This window comes from Miscanthus floridulus, chromosome 10 (genome assembly GCF_019320115.1).
Source record: "Miscanthus floridulus cultivar M001 chromosome 10, ASM1932011v1, whole genome shotgun sequence".
Lineage (NCBI taxonomy): Eukaryota > Viridiplantae > Streptophyta > Magnoliopsida > Poales > Poaceae > Miscanthus > Miscanthus floridulus.
The window spans coordinates 86,635,739-86,642,602 of record NC_089589.1 but is presented as its reverse complement, the minus strand read 5'-3'; the positions used below and the strand labels follow the sequence as shown (position 1 = coordinate 86,642,602).

Here is a 6,864-nt window from a genome sequence, read left to right as displayed (position 1 = left end):
GATCCTAACTGACAACCCAAGGCTGAACAACGTGAAGGAAGCCCAGACAGCGCATGCTCTACCTGCTCCTCAGCAAATGGCATGACCTTGGGGATCACATGCTGAGGGGACTACTACCATCCCTTCAGCAATAAAGGGAGCCCCACCATTGTTGATGGTAGTTATCATTCCATTATAAACCATTAATATAACTTAAAATCATGCATAAAAATGATCACCAACATAGACTTAGGTGTTTAACTGATAATTTCCATGAGTTTTGATGAATCAGTATTTTCAGCAGGGTTTGTCCAGAAAACCGACAAGGAGGATTAAATCATCAAAGTAAATCGCGCTTATCCATAGCGAAAACTACCCTAGAAGGTTCCAGAAGATTCGAGAAGACACCACACCAAAGCAAAGGCCATGGCGCTACAAAGTGGGGGCCATCCGACCCCTTGGTCCCTACCTGTCAGCCCCCCGTTGTTACGCCTATTCTCCACCACCTTAAGGATTGCATCTCCACCATTTATTCAAGTCAGTTTGATCTGAGGGCTCATAATTGATGGTCCGGCCTATATATACCAGCCCTTGCCCCCTACCTCAGGAGATTTGCATAAGTCAAGATCAGACTAGAAAATAGGGTTTCTAGAGAGAAGAGAATAAAGCTCCAATTCTTCAAAGTTCTAGTATAGGCTAGCTAGCAAGGTTCAAGTAGAGTTTGGGCTATTGCTTAGGATTCCGGATTTGCCGTCTGGAGGCCGGTAGATCCATTGTATCCCTCTTATTTATGACTTTGTGCTACTTCAATATTATGTTGCTATTTGTTATGATCCTAGTTTGCTCTGGTTATATGCTTCATATAGTTATGATTGATGATGAATTTATGCATATGTTCGCAAAAGCTTAGCTCAATACTCAAGTGAGTTAAGTGGTCAACATTATGTAAGCGTGGTGCTTAAATAATGTTTACCTGCGGATGCACTCTACATTCTAGGTCATGTGGTAGATCGTGGATGTGACACTCCCTGTTGAGTCCTTATAGTCCACTCCCTGTTTGTAGAACAAGTAGAACCCGATTGCGAAGGGAGACAAGCTCTGTTCTTGATCTTCCTTAGTAATGTTCCTTATGCATAGATACTGAGTAAATTATGCTATAGATGAAGTGTATATACTTGGATGTATAAAAGACTTGGTAAATAAGGAATGACTCAGGAATCTTTTGCTCTTAACTAATCTCTTGCCTAGCCATACTACATTTATGAGTATCTAATTCTATTTCTGGATTACTATCAATGCCTTACACTTATCATTTATTTATCATTTGACTTACCCCTACTGTAGCATGAGAGTTAATGATCGTGTCATAAGTATGCATATTTGTTAATATCTCTAGCCACCCCATCTCTTCCTCCCTGTGGATAAAATATAAATAATGATACCTGGTACACTCTCTGGTGAAATGCTACAATGGTATATTATCTGTGCTGCTTGCGGATACCTAATGTATCTAGATTTTCAAGTGTTCTTAATAATTACCAACAATGCATTTCTGGCATCATTGCTAGGGATGACAACTTAGTATTAAGGTGATGCTAAGGAATGCCAACAAGTATTTCTAGGTGCCATTGCCAGGGAGGGGCATAAGGCTAAGAGAATTGATCAAATAATTACTTATAGACGAGATCATAACTTTATACCTCTGCTTTAGTAGGCTTACCCTTGTTTGTCTTTGTTCATATCTTATACAGGGTATTGGAGGATTGGTTCTGATTCATCAACAAATTCCATCAATCACAATCAAACCAATCAAGAGGAGGCTCAACACCAGTTTCTGAAGCTATGGCTGAAAAGGCTCTACGTGAGTTCTCTACTCCAAGCACTGAGAACATCTGCACTAGGCCAACACTCAAAACCAACAACCTTGAGTTTGAGCTCAAGCCAAGCCTCATCAACATGGTGCAAGCTACTCTTTAGAATTTTCTAGAGATTAGCAGCACAATCACCAACAAGGACATTGCTCAAGACATCATACTACTCCACCTATTTCCATTCTCGTTAGTGGGAAGGGCGAAGCAGTGGTTCTACACCAACAAAGATAACATCAACACATGGGCAAGATGTTCGAAGGCCTTTCTAGCAAAGTTTTTCCCTACAGGCAAGACCAATGCCTTAAGAGGAAGGATTTCCAATTTTGAACAACAGAAAGGAGAGACCATTCTAGAAGCATGGGAATGTTTTCAAGAATACATTTTAGATTGTCCTCATCATGGGATGGAGGATTGGTTGCTCATGCAAAGCTTTTACCATGGATTAACTCAGAAAGCTCATGAACAACTAGATGCTACTTGCTGGAGGAGCATTTATGTTACTCACCCTTAGAAAAGCTAAAACTCTTATGGAGAAGATAGCCTCTAATCAAGGCTGGTCTCAATGCAATATCCAAGCATGCAATAAGAGCAAAGAAGTACCAAAAGAGGTGTGTGCATTGCCAACTAAGATGGATGTACTGTTGAATTGGCTTGAATAGTGGGCCAATTACAAGAAGGATCATCAAGCTATACAAGATGCCTTCAATGCTCAAAACACTTGCGGAGAATATTTGGGGGTTGATTTCTTCGAATCTCAAGAGGATGCACACATCATCATCAATAATTCTGCTCCACAACAATAGAAACATGGATGGGGTCAACAACAACAATGGTCAACTTACCAAGGTAAGTACCTAGGTAATTATTCCTCTAAACCTAAGTAACCATCCTTGAGAGACTTGATGTTAGAACAAGCTAGGATTAATGAGAATATTTTAAGAAGCTTGCTTTTAATGATAAGGTCCTAGAAAACATAAACACTAAAATGGATAGTTTTTCTTCTACTATAAAAGACCAACTTAGCTATAATAAAAAGATAGAATCACAATTAGCCTAGTTGGCCGCTGCTCTGCCTTTTGCCACTAACCTTGAGAAGGTCAATCCCTTAACCACAAGAGGTGGCAAGTCTACTCATGATCCACCATATCTAAGAAGGACAGGTAAGATACCAGCGGCAGTACAAGAGGAGAAGAAGGACGATGAAGTTGAAGAAGTTGAGCCACAAGTACAAGAGATGATGCAAGATTTTCATGACACCTCTTTCCTACCATTTCCACGTAGAAATCGAAAAGCCAAAATGGATGAGCAGTTTGGTAAGTTCATAGAGGTAATTTAAAAGTTATATATCAATATTCCTCTGCTAGATGCCATACATGTACCCACCTACGCAAAGTACCTTCGAGACATTCTCAACAACAAAAGACCACTGCCCACCACTGAGGTAATCAAGTTAACTGAGGAGTGTAGTGCCGCCATCCTAAACACATCACCTATCAAGAAGAAGGATCCAGGATGTCCCACTATCGATTGTTTGATTGGAAACCAGAATTTTAAAAATGGGCTATGCGATCTTGGAGCAAGCGTCAGTGTCATGCCCAAGAAGTGGATTTTGTAGTACTTGACATGCAGGAAGACATGAAGACACCCCTCATTCTTGGGAGACATTTCCTAAGCACTACAAATGCACACATTGATATCGGAGCTAGAAAAATTAAATTCCATATCAATGGCAAGGAAGACCGATTCGTCTTCAAGCCAAGACCAGAACAATGCTCTAATTTGGAGTGGAAAGAGAAGCCAACACAACCATTAGGGTCTCTGGGACCGACTGATGCACCAGAAGAATAAATACAACTAGACAAGTCTAGTTCGGCGGACTTAAAATCCCGAACCCTCTCTAGGAGGTAAAATTGGTAGTTATCCATATTTATTTTTCACATTGCATTAATCATTTTATCTTAGCATATTTATTTTTCAACACCTGCATTATAAAATAAAAATTCTCATCATGGCATTATAAAATTCAAGCCGCCTGTAAATAATTTTTATGGAGCGTAAAAAAAACCATAAGAAATATTTACCGAGGCTTAAAAATTTAAAAATACCATTCATTCATCTTCTTATATTTTATAGTATCATAAAATATTTTTGCATTACATATATATATACATGTGTATACGGTAAAAATACAGACACATGGGACCCACTCAACCACCACCCATCACTTCTATCTCCACCATCACCTCCATTTCCACCTCCATCTCCACTTTGCACCATCCAGGATGCGTTTCCACCGAAAGAAGCACTCACCTTGCTTAAGCATGAAGTAAAGAAGCATCAGGAGGAACATAAGGCCATTTTGCCACTATGTGGGGCCAGCCAGCCCCATCACTTGGCTGGCTGGCCTGTGCCAATCCCACCTATAAATATCACCCCTCCTGGCTGCTCTCTGCATCAACTACAACTGCAAACAAGCCTCCCAAGTTCGAAATTCCAAACTCTAATTTCGTAGTTTGAAAATTCACTTAGTAGAAGTGATTTTAGAATTAGGAAAGAAGCGGAAGTTTTAGAGTGGAAGTGTTGCTAAATTTTTGAGCAAGGGTGAGAGAAATTAAGAGTAGAAGTGAGAAGGTTTAAGAGTGGAAGTACTATTAAAATTGAGAGGAAAAATCAATAGAATTAAAGGGGAAAGTTCTGCCAAAATCTTGATTAGAAAAATTCATTATGCAATTTTGGACCACTAACTCTTGAACGATTAACCCTCAGACGACTGACTCCTAGACGACTAACCACTAACTTTTTAGTTTCCTAATCCGTTCCACGAGTTGTGTTGTCTGTTTATTTTTTAGGAAGATGAGCAAGTTTGTGAGCAAGCTCAAGTGTGCGGCATCATTCCATTCGACGAGGAGCTCTTCTTCTAGAGGAAGCACCGACATGCAGATTGATGTTCCACCCCCTCTGTTAGAGCGCCATCTGGGTCATCATCCATTGAGAAGAACATTCTCCTAAGGAGAAGCACCTGAATTTCCAGAATAAGACGGAGAAGGACATCTACATGAAGCTAAAGACCCAGAGGTTCATTCTCACTCCCACTTATGATCTAGCCCTCCTGCAGTCGACAGGTATGAATGTTGAGTTCGAAATCATTTTTAAAACTATTGGGTGGGAGAATGTTTGGGAAATTGATGAACCAGGATCGAAGCTTTTAACAGCCGGGTTTCTATGCACCTTGCAAACCACTGATTCTGAAGTCACATTTAGACTTTTTGGGAAAGACTTTTCTGTTCCCTGGAAGAATTTTAGTGAGCTTCTAGGATTCCATGCTTAGTGTTTAGTGGATGTAGACACCGCTATACAAGATTTCGATAGGATGAAATTTTGGAGAGAAATATCTAAAGAACTTACTTGTTACCAGTCCACGTACAAATGAAATTCATCACCCTACCCTGCGCTTTATGCATAAATGGCTAGGATTTTCTTTATTTCCTAGAAATGATTTTCGCACTGTAAGGAATGATGAACTTAAGTTGCTCTATGGCATTGTTAAGAGAAGAAAGGTTTCACTAGTCAAGTTTATGATGAAACAATGGAAAGAAATTCTTGGTCTTAAGGGAGATGTTGGGTGTACCTCTCTAGTCACCCGCATAGCCAAGAATTTGGGTCTTTTGGAAAATTCTTCTATTGTTTACATTAATGACATTCACCATTGGTATATTGACTATGAATATTTTGTCCAAGCACACATGTTAAAAAAGAATAAGGATGGGAAACTTGCATGATGTACATGGATTATACAACCGAGATCTCGTTACCAGACCAAAACCTTGGTTTGTATGTTGTGGATTCTTTTGTCTTTGATTTACAGGTCAGGGAGGCAGCCCCTCATAGGAGTGCCTCTACAAGGTTGACTCGCAACCCGCAGTCTAGGTACCGTGGCAATGATCTAATTCTGGAGGGACCGGCTTTCACCAGCTATGCAGGTTGGGATCAGCCAGGATTCTCCCATATGCACCAGCCCGATCATGTTGGTTGGGAGCAGCCCGCTCCTCAGCATGCTGAGAGCTCCTGGCAGCCGGGTTCAAGTGAGCAATGGTAGGACAAGAACTTCGACTACTATCAACAGCAATCCTATGAAGAGGTTTCGAGCGGCCACCAAGGAGGATGTATGTCCTTTGCTCGTGGCTATCATGACCAGCAGATGCAACATTCCCGCCTCAACACTAGGTTAACAAACATAGAAGAGACACAACATGACATCCAGAATACACTTCACCCGCATTCCCAATGGCAAGAAGAAGTAGGAGACCGCCTCACCAACATCCAGCAACACTAACAGTAGGAGAATGAGAACTGGAGCTATCTAGTTCCAGAAGTTTAACTTCGACCCGCCATTCTGAAGGACTACGACAACAGCCAGCTTGGGGAGGGATCCTCTAGTATCTAAGGTAAGTTTTCTTTCCTAGTATTTTATTTCTTTTTCCTTTTTCTTTATTTTTCAAGTTTGTCTTATATATACTAAGAACAACAAAATAAAATTTGTCTTTATCTTTTATATATTAGTAGGTGTGATTTAAAAAATGATGAAAACCTAAATAAAAAGAGTGTGTATAAAGTTTGCTTTAATTTTTGTTTTTAAGAGCTAAATAAATAAAAAGAACTTGAAGATGATGATTCACAATGGAAATGATGAATAGTTGCTTTGTTATAATTTCCTTTAAGTATCTAGTTTTTAGCCTTGAATTCTCCTAAGTTTTGGATATGACTGTTTTGACATGAGAATTTGCTCTGAACTTGAAACTCATAGGTAGCAAATGCTTGATCTAATTCTAGGCAATTGATGGATATGATATGAGAAGGTCTGAGATGCTATTTATCTTGTTCCAAGTGATACTAAATTCTAGAGATTTCTTTTGAAAAACATAAAAAAGAGAAACATGATGTGTTCCTATATGACAAAGCTTGAATTCCTACCAGAGCCAAACATGTTTATGTTTAGGCTAGGAATACTTCCACT

The 6,864-nt window shown here is 39.7% G+C and overlaps 1 non-coding gene across 1 annotated transcript; it reads right to left on the bottom strand.

Annotated features, from left to right (window-relative positions):
- Positions 1-2,147: 2,147 nt before the first annotated feature.
- On the bottom strand, positions 2,148-2,255 carry LOC136490492 (small nucleolar RNA R71). The gene has a single exon (XR_010767770.1). It is a non-coding gene; the product is annotated as a small nucleolar RNA R71 (small nucleolar RNA).
- Between the last annotated feature and the right edge of the window lie 4,609 nt (positions 2,256-6,864).